At 46.0% G+C, this 12,628-nt stretch overlaps 1 protein-coding gene across 9 annotated transcripts in view; it reads left to right on the top strand.

Annotated features, from left to right (window-relative positions):
* The window catches only part of LOC139361615 (disco-interacting protein 2 homolog C-like), a 151,611-nt gene that overhangs the window by 56,138 nt on the left and 82,845 nt on the right, over positions 1 to 12,628 (top strand). The window contains exon 3 of one of the 9 annotated variants that reach the window (XR_011619175.1): positions 343 to 379. The exons of 6 other annotated variants lie outside the window; for them this stretch is intronic. The gene's annotated coding sequence lies outside the window, so the exon portion shown is untranslated. Of the gene's footprint in view, positions 1 to 342; positions 380 to 446; positions 1,748 to 12,628 lie in introns of those variants that run through there. 2 more of the 9 variants (XR_011619176.1, XM_071090228.1) reach the window with 2 other exon arrangements.

The raw sequence follows: 12,628 nt of genomic DNA, 5'->3' as shown, positions 1-12,628 counted from the left end.
GCTTTATTTCATAGCTCCAATTTTCATTAGTCATTTCATAACATAGGATTTTGAAAGCAGATTTGGCAAAATCTTTCTAACAAAATGCTTGCTTATGACGTCCCAAGGAACAGCACTCAGAATTGCTGGTAACTGTGGTACATTTTAAGGCTGAAGATAGAAGTCACTTGAACAGGAAGGGGTGCTTTGTGAGGCAGATGGGGTTTGAATCCCGACCCTCCTGATACACCAGCCCTGACCCTGGCCTTCTCTCCTCTCCACTGGGAGATGAGAAGGGTGCCAGCATCCACCTCACAGGCCATCCTGAGAACCCGGGACTAAGGGCTTGTGTTCCTCTTGCAGGTGGCGCAGATGTGGGGGCTTGACGATATACACACTGCAGGCTGCCAGTGTCGGGGTAATATAGTTTTAGTCATAAAGGTGGGATTTGCTTTGCTTCCCTGCAGACCAGGTGCAGTGCTGCTGTTGTAGCAGGTGTGTGGATCCTCTTGGGTGGTCCTTAGGTGGACAACAAGTCACCGATTCGGATTCCCAGTGTTAGATGTGAGGGGACCATGGACCTCATGTGTTCAGAGGGGAGGAGTAAAAAGCTTCCCTTGTAATTCCAGGACTGTCTTATCCCAGGAATGCCAAACCACTGGCTTTCACCTGACGCTGTCGTAGGTGACACTGTATGGAAATGAGGACTCATGTTCAGCATACCTGAGCCAGTACCGTCTCCCTCCAGGGCCGTGGCTGAGCCCTCCTGATTTCGCTGGGTTGCCAGCCTGGGGATCTGTAAGCCCAGTGACGTCTCTGGTCTTGGCCCCCGCTCCCCGTGGGGACAGGAGGTGGCTTCAGGGAGGCTGGTGATGAATGCCTGAATGAAGCTGACTTCTGACTGCAGTTCTCTCTAAGGGCTTCCCCGGGTGTTAGATGTCAGTAAATGACACCTGTGTGTGGATCTCATGCGATGAGAGAAACAGTGGGGGAAACCAAAGCTTGTGGAGTCTGCAGGTTCTGGACTTGGGGTTGTGTGCACCTGTGTACTTGGTGAGGCGTGTGATATCTGGAATGACTGTGCAGGTGTGTCACGTGCGTGTGTGGTGAGTGTATTTAGCAGGTGTGGGTGGAGTGAGCATGTTCATGTGTGTCGTATGTATTTGAAGGTGTGTGTGGAGTGTGTACACGCATCATATTTGGTGAGTGTATTTGAGGGTGTGTATGGAGTGCATACATGCGTTTGTGTGTATAGTATTGGGTGAAGGCGTGGCGTGTGTGGAGTAAGCATGCACACGTGTATGCTGTGTGTGGGGTTTCTACGTGGTCCTCCCCTGAGCCTGCTCCTGGGCCCTACTGTCCTGGCAGCTTTACAGTTTGGTGTGTCTTTGATTCCCAAAGATTCCGGAACCAAATTCTGAAGCTGTGATCACAAACTTGCAGCCCTGGAGGACGCTGGCCCGTGGAGCCGGTTCGAGGGTCTCTGTGCTGGCCTCTCCCTGGGCTCTGTCCACAGAATAACATGTCCGATGATTGAGCTGGGCGGGTCTGTGGCTCCCCAGCCTCGAGTCCGCCCTCAGTTCTGCCCCGCCTCTGTTTTTCTTGCTGAGGGGCTCTGGGAAGTGGAGCCTGGGATGGCGTTTTCACCCTGGGGTTGCTTCACCAGCTGCCCAGGTGCTGGCTGCCTGAGGCCTGCTGCCGTCCTGGGTGGACGGGGCTGTCACGGGGACATCCCTGCACAGGAAGGCAGGTTTAGGAAGTGCCAGAGGTGAGTGGCTTCCTCCCACACTTGATTTTCTGGAAAGTTCTGGGTCTCATATTTTTCCCTAAGGGAAGTTAGAAACTGAGTTTCTCTGTAGGGGAACGTCTTTGCAGCCTCTGTTGTTTGAATGTTCTCCAGGTGTGGAATACTCGGGGCCGTGTGTGTTTGGGAACATCCGTGTCATAAGCGAATTCAGTAGGGAATGGAGAGAGGCCTCCTGTCAGCTTGGCCTCTGTTTCCAGCTTGTTGAGGGTTGATGGCTGCTGGTATCCCAGGGAGAGTAAAACACTGGGCGGTGTGGGATGGGAACGTTCCCTCTGACAAGGTCAGTGGGAAAGCATCTAAACAAACGTCGCTGTTCTCTGGCCTCCTCGGGGTGGAGTTTGTTTTGTGGTGGTGAGGGAAAGCTACCCTTGTTCCTGTTCCTCACCATTTGAAAGGTGTCCAGGGCTCGTTCCTCTGGAGAGGTGATATACGTGAGTGGGGGTCGGGTCGCAGGCTCCGAGGTTATTTGGGATCTGTCAACTGATTTCCTGAACGCACAGGTGCTTGGTAAAGATGTTTCTGATTAGCTAAAACATGTCAACAGGACGTGATAGCTGGTGGTTTAAAGACTATCACAATTTTCCTGTTACTTTTTAAATGCCTGTTGAATCAGGGGGGATTCACATACTTTTCTTTTCCTGTCTGCATACTTGATATTTTGTGTTTTGTTTTTTATATGGGTGTGCAGTTAACAGGATTTAGAAGCAGACTCAGCCCTGGGGAGACTTCAGGGCCACCTCAGTCAGTGCTGAAGGGAGGCAGGGATTTGGGGGCTCCATTTGTTCCTCCATAGGACGGACACCAAGGGACAGAGGTCAGCAATCTCAGTGAGGTCACAAAGACGGGCACACCCAGCACCCTGGCCCATGTGCCTCTCCTTCACATTTGTCTCTGCTCAAAGCTGCTTTCCTGGGTAATCACGGGTGATCTCTAGGCGCATGCTTGGTTCTTGCAGAAGTGGTGTCTGGCTGTGGTCAGTGTGGGCCCTCAGGACTTCCATGTTTTTGGCTCACATTAATATTAGGCAGTGGTGTATGTTTGTTTTGGAGTGGTAGATCGGGTGGATTTTGGCTTTACCAACTCATTTCATACCTGTTCTCCTAGGCGCTGGGACCCTCTCGTAAGCCGCATGTTTTCCTAGGCGCTGGGACCCTATCATAAGCCGCATGTTCTCCTGGGCGCTGGGACCCTATCGTAAACTGCATGTGAGGGATCTCGGAGGTGCTCCTTATGAGGATCCAACGCCTGACCTGAGGTGGAACAGTTGCAATTCAAAACCAGCCCCCAGAAAAATTGTCTTCCATGAAACCCATCCCTGGTGCCAGAAAGGCTGGGGGACAGCTGGCCTAACAGGTGCTAAGATGTCTGTAGATTTTTGGACTCGGGCCTCAGTTGAAGAGGATTCGATTTTGAAAGGTGGGGATTGAAGGCTTCTAAAGGGCAGGTTTTCATCTCCAGTGGGGCCTGGGCAGAACTGGGTAGAACTGACCCAGAAGCTGACAACTAGTCAGGCTGGCTCACTGCCTGTGTCCTGTGTGTGCAGCCTTGCTGTTTATTCAATTGTCTCGTGGTGGTGTGGATTCCATCCACAGCCTCAGAGTAGTGGAACCCATTACTTCAAGGGTGACCTTATTTCACTTTATGAAAAAGACATGAAAATCATTTAGTATAAATCTTCCAGATACCTGTATCCTTTCTTTTCCCAGAGGCTTTTAAGTATTGCAACTTAAAAATCTTCAAAAATAACTTTAAAGGTAAACCTCTAAGTACATTTTTGATGAGCACCCTTGACAGCTTTAATATGTGAAGTAAATTCCCTTGACTTCTGTATTTCTGTTTGCAGAAGACTTTATATTTTGTCAACAGTGGCCACTGTTCGGTGACCATCATACCTGCCGTGTCTCATTTAGAAAGTTGGATGTGGATGTATTAACTTTTCAGACACACAAATACATGCACTGTTTGTTTTTGGTTTTGATTTTTTGGGTTTTTTTTTTTCCCCCCAGCTGAATTCAAGAAAGGGAAACAAGCAGAGTAAGTACCTGAAAGCGTCTAAGTGGCTGGGTGGGGGATCTTACTATGGTGTTGGATTGTGTTCTGCCAGACATCGCTCCTTGAAAAGCTGACCCTGAAAGGGCTGGCATTGCCCTCACCCTGGGACATTCGTCTGTGTCACCAGAAAATGAAGAATCTGCCAGAGTACTGTGAGTCACATTCAGTCAGAACTCGATTAACTAAGAGGCTTTGTCTCAAAGGCCAAAACGTGAGGACACATTTTTAATTTTTAAGGAGCCCTTCGTCGTGAGTCAGTTCTGATGTGTATTGCATTAGGAAACCTCTGAACTTCCACGGTCCGGCCCCAGAACTCTGAGGGAAAGTGGTTGTGCCCTTCCCACTGTTTTTGTCACTAGCTTTATTCATTTCCTTAAAACCCTTTTTGTATGAGTTCTATGATAGTTTGAAAAAAAATTCACTTAGGTAGAACCGGAAGCGTTTCCGCAGTGTTAATACTCATGACGTGTTCTGGGTCTCGGTACATGTGTACTGTATAAATGTACATGTTTGTATGTGGTGTACCCATACTACGTGTATTTCCACTGTGCATGTATGTGCAATGTATAGGTATGTACACTACCTATGTGTCTTACACACGTGCATGCTGTAGGCATGCATGTACACGTGTATATGTGTATATGGGCACTATGGTTATATGCACACTACTTGGACACCTATCTGTTCTGCATGTGTACATACATGCATGTATTTAATGCCATATGCATACCTGTGTATGTACACCATGTGGTTATGTGCACATTATTTCTGCAGATGTATATATACATATGTGCACACAAGCATGCGTGTATACTATGCACACTGAATAAACTTCTGGATATGTACACACTAATACATATACATGCTGCATATGTATGTACACTATTGTATATGTGTATATGCTTTATACATTAGTATACTGATGTACATTGTATACATGAGCATATGTGTACACTGCGCATGTGTATGCATGCTGTCGTGCACCTACGTGCATTGGATAAGAATGTATGCTATATGCATGTGTATACATATAGCAAATAGCATACCTGTGTACATATGAATGTGCATGTGTATGCCATATGCATGTACATATAGGTTATAGTATACCTGTGCACACTGTATGCATATAGATGGGTGTACATGCTATGTATGTGCGTACATGTTAGCGTACCTATGTACATTTGCTATATGGATGTATGTATGCTCTATGTTTGTACACACGTAGTGAACTTATTTGTACACTATATATTTGGATATGTGTACACTCTATGCATGTACACTACATGGATTTGGATGTGTGTGCACTCTACGCATGTAGTGCACTTATGTACACTATACGTATTCGGATGTGTGTACGCTCTATGCAGGTACACATGTTACAGTGTACCATATATGTACACTATGTGGATGTAAATGTGTGTGTGCTCTGTGGCACCAGGAATAGGGCTCCTGCAGGGATCCGAGAATGCACCATCTCGCTGGCACCGGAGAGTGTAGGAAGAAAACAGTTGTTCGTTGCAACCTAGTTGAAATTTGCCAGGTAACTGTACCCTCTGCAACGATTTAGGAACAGTCACTTCCTTGATGTGTGTGTTCCTGAAATCGTAAACAGCTTTGTGAGGTGTGTCTCATCCCCAGACGAGAGAGGGAACCGAAACATCAATGACTCGGTCACTTAAGTGAAGTAGAACTAACATAGTAGCTGTCTAGCTTTCCATATGATAACTTTATAACTTTGTCAGCAGCTCAATGAGAAATCGCCACTCATCAGGAAATGTGTCCACTTTCTACTGTTCCTTATTCGTGGCGTATTTACTGCCTCGTGTTATTCCTCACGATGTAGCAAAATCCCTCCTAGTGTTGTGAATCTAAACAGTTCATGACAAATGTAGTATCTTCTTTGTTAACATTGAAAACGATATGTAAGTTCATCTTCAGATACTATTTGGAAGGATGAGAAAGAAGATAATTAGGACAAAAGAATAGAGAGCTTTCAAGTAAACAGGGAAAATAAGGACTTTGTGCAAATATATTTCCAAATTTGGAATTTGAGAATACTAAATCTCACACCTAAGATCATAGGTAGTTTTTTTGGGGGGGTTTTAAAATTAGTACTTGGTTTTCCATGCCTTTGGGAATTCTACTTCTGATGGAGGATTGCAAGAATAATCTGATTTTTCAGAACAGAAGGACAGTCTGTCTCAAAGGTAAATTCCAGGTTCTACCATAGAGAAATAGAAATTGCTGTCAACTTTCTGTAAGGTTCTTCAGTTCTTTCCTCTTCTGTGGTTAAAAAACCGTCTCTGGGTTTAGTCTCGGCCAAGTTCCTCTTACCAGGTTGCCTTACATTTCGCACAGCTGTTGAGAGTCTTCATCATTCGTAGTTAACTTGTGAAAAGCAAAAGCTTGTACTAGTTAGATCTGAGCACCTTGAAGGCAGGGCCTTGTTTTATATTTTTAATAAGCAGCAGGGTGACGGCAGGGCTGGGGCCCTTCATCCCATCATGCGTTCCTCTGAGCTTTCAGAGTTCTCACTGTGTGCCGAGTGTGGTGTTGGCTGTTTAGGGTTTAAATAGGAATACGAGGCTCTGCGACTTGGGACGCTCTTACTACCTTCATAGAGAGCTTGGTGACAGCTTAGCATGACAGCTTGCACACCTGTTGTGTATACTTTATTACGGCTCCACAGAAAGGATATTGATTTAAACGTGACTAATTTCTCGTGCTTATTTTTGCCTTTATTCCTAGTTACAGTCCCGATACTTTTTCTTCCTTTAAAATCTTGCCAATCGCCGATGAATTGGTGATAAATTATGTTTGTGTTCTCTAAATCTAGCGATTTAATTGGAGGTCATTCTTCTTGTACCATGTGTCAGTGCTATGTCAGGATGGCTCAGTTTTACGTTGTCAAAGGATTAACTAGAGTAGGATGCAGCCTTACTGGAACTTGCTCATTTATGAAATATAGGCACCTTATTTTTTGTTATACTCGAGGTGTGCTCAAATGTATACATTTTGAGCCATATTAGAAGGATATACAAGATTGTAATGAAGAAAACAACAAGTTGATCAAGTACAAGCTAATGAAATTTATGTTTGAAGTATATGGAACATGGACCTTGGCAATCACTTTTCATCTTGACCTTTTATTTTTTTACTAGAATCTTCGTCTGTCACCCAGGCTGGAAGGGTGGAGCACAGTAGTACGATGTCCGTTCACTGCAACTTCTACTTCCCAGGTTCAAGCGATTCTTATGCTTCAGCCTCCCTAGTAGCTGGGGTTACAGGGTATGTGCCACCATGTCCAGATAATTTATTTGTAGTAAAGATGGGGTTTTGCCATGTTGGCCAAGCTGCTCTCCAACTCCTGACCTCAAGTGATCCACCCACCTCAGCTTCCCAAAGTGCTAGGATTACAGGTCTGAGCCACCATCCCTGGCCTTATCTTCTGTTCTAATATTGGTTATTCAGTCTGAATGATAGCGCCTGGTTGTATTAACTTGTTGTAGAAAGCACAGTTGAAATGAATTTGATCGTGTATGTACTTGCTGACTTAGCGTTCATGGCAGCACTGTGAGGTGGGCATTGTTCCTGAAGGAAGGCCGGATGGGCAAGTCGGGGCTTAGATACGAGACTTGGGCACAGTCACTGCTGTCCCATGGCTGAGATCAGGCCTGTCTGACTCCTGTACCCCGAACTCTTCTTAACACACGAACGAGCAACTGTCAAGAGTCGGTGCTCGAGTGTGATGTGGCCTGTGGTGTTTGCCTCTCAGCCTTGCTTTGGCTCGGGGTAACAGGGCAACAGCTCCCTCCCTCGTGTGGCTGCCTGGGAGTCCCAGGAGAACCCACTGATACCGTTTATAAATGCTGGACATCGAGCGTTCTCCTTGGTACCAGCACATCTGGAATTGGACAGTGCAGTTAGATTCTCGTCCAGTAAACCTGTACAGGAGTGTGTGAACTCTGCATTTGCTTCTCCCGGACAAAGGTGAATTCCTGGTCACTATTGGATGGCAACAGGTGTGGCCTCAGGAGCAGCACGGAGACAGGCACCCGGGTGTGCAGGAAGAGCATCTGCAAGAGGGGTTGGGGAACGTGACAGACGCAGGTGCGAGTTCAGCTATTACCGGAGGAGGGGGGGTTGAGTAAGACCAGATTTTCTCATTGTTGCCCCTTTCTGAAAAGGACCCTGAATTGACTTCTCTGTAGCTCCTCGCGCCTCCTTGTCAGGTTGGAGGAGACTGCGCCCCTGGCTCAGGCCCTGCTTGTGGCGAGAGGGAAGCTGCTGTTGCTTGCTCTGCCCTCCCTGTGACGTCCTCTGTGCTGTTCTCCTCCGGGAACAGTTCTGCCGAGCAAGCTTGGACACTGCTCCCTTCTGCCCTTTCATGTGTGGAAGGCTTGTGTTCTTTCCTGGTTTTTGATGATGCTGAGCAATGTTTTTGCAAGGATCACTTGTGCCCATACAGGGAGAAGCCCCTTTGCAACTTTAACATCTTGACGTTCTCAAGCAGAGCTTGCTATCGAAGTTGACAGACTCCTGTGTTTTTGTTTTGGCAGAAACCGAATTTCAGTCCTAGGACAGCTTCAGCACACTTGATCCTAGCTCTTCTCTCTCACTGCTCCCCTCGTATGTGGCAGAAATCATATGCCCTGAAGTTTACCAGTCCCTTCATTTGAAAATCAGTTAATGTATGTGATCCTCATGAAAATTTTTCTTTTTATAAAAGCAATTGCAAAGACTGGGTTTTGTGAAACCAGTGTTTTGTGCGTATATTAATTGCACTCACAATAAGCTTTGTCTTCTAAATATTTCATGTTTCAGATTAGCACTGGAATCGTGCCCTGGAGTAGTTTTGCTTTTCCGCTTTTATTTTTGGCTAAGGTAAAGTTGAGAACATTGTGATATTAGGTGTAATGAGCCCTTTTAATTTCTTCTATGTCTGTTTTCCTTTAAGCCAAAACCAGCAGACTGATACCAGTTTGTGAGCACCTGGCATCTCCCAGGCCTTTCCTGGGTCTTCCCTCCGCTGTCTCGTCCCGTGGACAGAGCAGTCACTTGTGGAAGGTGAACCTGAGAATCCATGCGTGGAATTATGTAAATGTCATAGCTCTCTTCTGTGACGAACTGAATCACATTAAGCCCAGTAAATTGTAACAGCAGGTTTTGCACACACAAAGCATTGAACACCAGGACAGGTAACCAGGCTGCGACGCTTCTGGTCCTGCACAAGACCTCTGGTATCACAGCACATTTAACAAATTGGCAGCATTGAGTGTTTGAAAACGTTGTGTATGTACCATGTCCGTGATTTTCGAGGGCCTGGAAAAACACCTCTGTGGTTAGAGCAATCTTGATCAATGGGAGCTTAAGGTTAGTACTGGGGCAGACTGTGTTTTAAAGAATCAAGGTCTCTCGAGTATGTTTTGGTTTTCCCATGAAGAAGAAAGATGTTAGCTGTTCTTTCCTGGACTGTGACTATCAGAGTGCCCCACCTCAGTCACTCACATGTTTACTTCATTTCCATTTAACCGGGCTGGGCTTGGGTCAGAATACTTCGGTTGTCAAATGTCATATGAGGCTGAGGAACTGTTTTCTGCTTCATCGTTGGCATGTGGAAATACTGTTTTCCAAAGCATACTCGACTTTCTCATTTGTGTTTATATAAAATAATGGAATGGTTATTTTAACTGTGCAGTTTCCCATGCTTGGTTATTTAATTGCAGAAAGATAACGGTTTTATTTTGCTAAAATCTGTGCTAGGAATTGTGCAAAATATTTGTGAAATGCCCATTTTACTAGCTGAAATTATAGATCTTTGTATAGAAAAGAAAAAGCCTATTGCTACAAGGTGCGTTGTCTTTATCGATGCCAAAAGCTTTAGGCTTATTGGTCGTGTAGTCAGTAAAATGCATCAGAATGTGGCGAAAATTGAGAAAAGCAATGAAGTTTTAAAATCTGCTCTGCAGTTTTCTTCAACTCCCTTGCAAGATACTTAATTTGAATAAAAGACAGAATAAAGTGTTCCCATTGAAGAAAGGGGCAGGAGGACTGTTCAGAATGTGTTCTGAATCTGAGCAGTCCTGCCACGCTCGTCTGTGATGTGGTGGTGTCCATGGTACCACTTTTACAGAACTTTAAGAATGCTACTTCTGTGAATAAAATACATTTATTCTTAACATTTCAGTTTTGAGTTTTGAGAAGTGTAAAACGTGTTAATGGTTTCTTTCCCTTACAGAATTTACTATTTTTTTTTTTTTTTTTTAATGCCGACAAGACTCTGAAGCACATTAATCACTTGAAAAGAAAATTTTAAAAAAGGGCCAGGCGTGATGGCTCACGCCTGTAATCCCAGCGCTTTGGGAAGCCGAGGTGGGTGGATTGCTTGAGCCTGGGAGCTTGAGACCCAGGGAACCAGCCTGGGCAACCTGGTGAAGTCCCACCTCTACTGAAAACACAGAAATTAGCTGGGCGTGATGACTGCACACCTGTAGTCCCAGCTACTCCAGAGGCTGAAGAGAATCGCTTGAGCCTGGGAGGCGGACCTTGCAGTGAGTGGAGATCATGCCCTTGCTGTCAAGCCTTGTTGACAGAGTTTGGACCCTGCCTGAAAAACACCAACGATAATAACGTATGGGTGAACTGCCTGGCTGCTCTGTCTAGAGTAGAATAAATCCAATTACGTTTTTGTCTTTTATTAGCATTGAAATTTTCTTAATCATCCCTTTGTTTTCATTACATTGTAGCAATATATTGCTGCTTAGAGTCTGGAACAAGTAGGCTTCTCTGGATCAGGTTCTTACTGGATTACTAAAACTTAGAATGATTTTTCCCCTCCTTGGATGTGACTTATAGAACTTTGCCTTTTGAGGTGATGTGCTGCATTTGACAGCGGACACAGGAACGCCCGAAGAATTCACTTATGGGGCTAAAATGTACGTGCTTTGTAGTGTTTCCCTCCTAGAATGAAAATGGTACCTCTCATTTGGGGGTCGATGATGCTATTTGCTGAAAACATTTTAAATTTTATTTATTTTAATTGTTTGAGACGGAGTCTTGCTCTGTCACCCGGGCTGGAGGGCAGTGGCACGATCTCGGCTCACTGCAAACTCTGCCTCCCAGCTTCACGCCATTCTCCTGCCTCAGCCTCCTGAGTAGCTGGGACTACAGGTGCCCGCTACCACGCCTGGCTAATTTTTTGTGTATTTGGTAGAGACGGGGGTTTCACCGTGTTAGCCAGGATGGTCTCGATCGCCTGACCTTGTGATCTGCCTGTCTCGTCCTCCCAAAGTGCTGAGATTACAAGCGCGAGCCGCCGCACCCGGCCAAAAACATGTTTCTTTACTGCCTCAGTCCTCAGTTGGGTAGTCTGTTCTTTGTAGGACACTCAGGGAGCGGGGACATCTTGAGTCTTGAAAGGTGCCCTCTGCCAGATGGGAATCTTCCAGCTGCTTATTTAGGGAATCCTGCCGGCTGTCATTGACTGGAGAGCGCAGTTTCCTGGCTGCCCTGGTCTTTGAGGGGAGGGAGGCTGAGGGGTCATTTTCCCACCTGGACCAACATGTTTATTAAACCTGGTTTGTGGATCATTTGGATCTTTTTATGAAGGAAAAGCCACATCTGTGACTTTCAGATGAGTGGAAGTCATGTTAAAAATATATATATATATATATATTTTGGTTACTATGGAGAAGTTTTGTCCTTGTGATCTGTGAATACAGGCACGGGAGAGCAGAATGTTCACGGTGTGGGTGCTTATGGTGTACATGTAGAGTCACATTCGTCACAAGTATTACGTTAAAAAGTGACAAATAAGAGAGAAATATTTTCCTCTCTACAACCTCGGTAAGAAGCTGGCAGTACTCTTGTTTTTGGAGGGGTGTGAAGGGAATATTGAGAAAGTGTCATCAACATTAGACTCGCCCACTCTGCAAATCCTGTGCTGGCTCGCGTGAAGACCCCGTGATGGAAAGATGCAGCCCTCTGCCCAGAAGGAGGTGAATCTTTGTAGCGCTCAGGACGCATGGTTCATCTCTATATAAAGGCAGAGTGTGAAACGCCGTGGAGGCTGAGAGAAGAGATGTGGTTAGCAAGTATGAGTGAGACGTTTGCGGCTTGTTAGCACCTGGCGTGTGTGCAGCAAACTTTGCTATCTGCACACGTGTGATCCTCAGAACACTGGCGTGTGGAGCCGTGGGGGCTGTCGAGGGCCCCAGCTCCTGAGGGGCTGAGGAGTTCCCTGTTACCGCCAGGATAACCGTGATTTTGAAGGCTGTCACTCAATCCCAAGTCCCGGAAGGGGCTCCTTTCAGAGAGGAAAACACCCCTAGAGCCTCGGGCAGAATTCAGTGATTTTTCATATAATGCTGCTTAGATTTCGCAAACATGAAACCAAGAACATATTTCGGAATGCTTATGGTTCTTTTGTAACCATGGAAACAAAGTAATTTGCAGTCGATGGACAGTTTGCAGAAGCTGAACTGCCTACGGCATGAGCACAGCGCTCTCCCTACCGCCCTGGGCCTTGCTCTGGTTTGCTGGGGAGGCTTCGCAGGGCCTCTTGGCTGGAATACCTCTCCCGTGTCCCATGTTGCTACCCCTGGTCACAGCCATACTGCTGGGCGCCTGTGCCGTGAGGACACTGAGTGGACACGGAGCCGCGGGGCAGCAGTTGGTCATGAGGTGGCATCCACATGGTCCGAAACAGGTTTCTGTTCATTAAGAACGATCATTGCAATAAAAACATAGAGTGAAAGAAAACCCTCTACTGACCTGAGAATGCGTCAGCTG

The sequence above is a fragment of the Macaca nemestrina genome, unplaced genomic scaffold (assembly GCF_043159975.1).
Source record: "Macaca nemestrina isolate mMacNem1 unplaced genomic scaffold, mMacNem.hap1 Scaffold_70, whole genome shotgun sequence".
Classification (NCBI taxonomy): Eukaryota; Metazoa; Chordata; class Mammalia; order Primates; family Cercopithecidae; genus Macaca; species Macaca nemestrina.
This window is presented reverse-complemented; position numbering and strand designations above follow the sequence as displayed.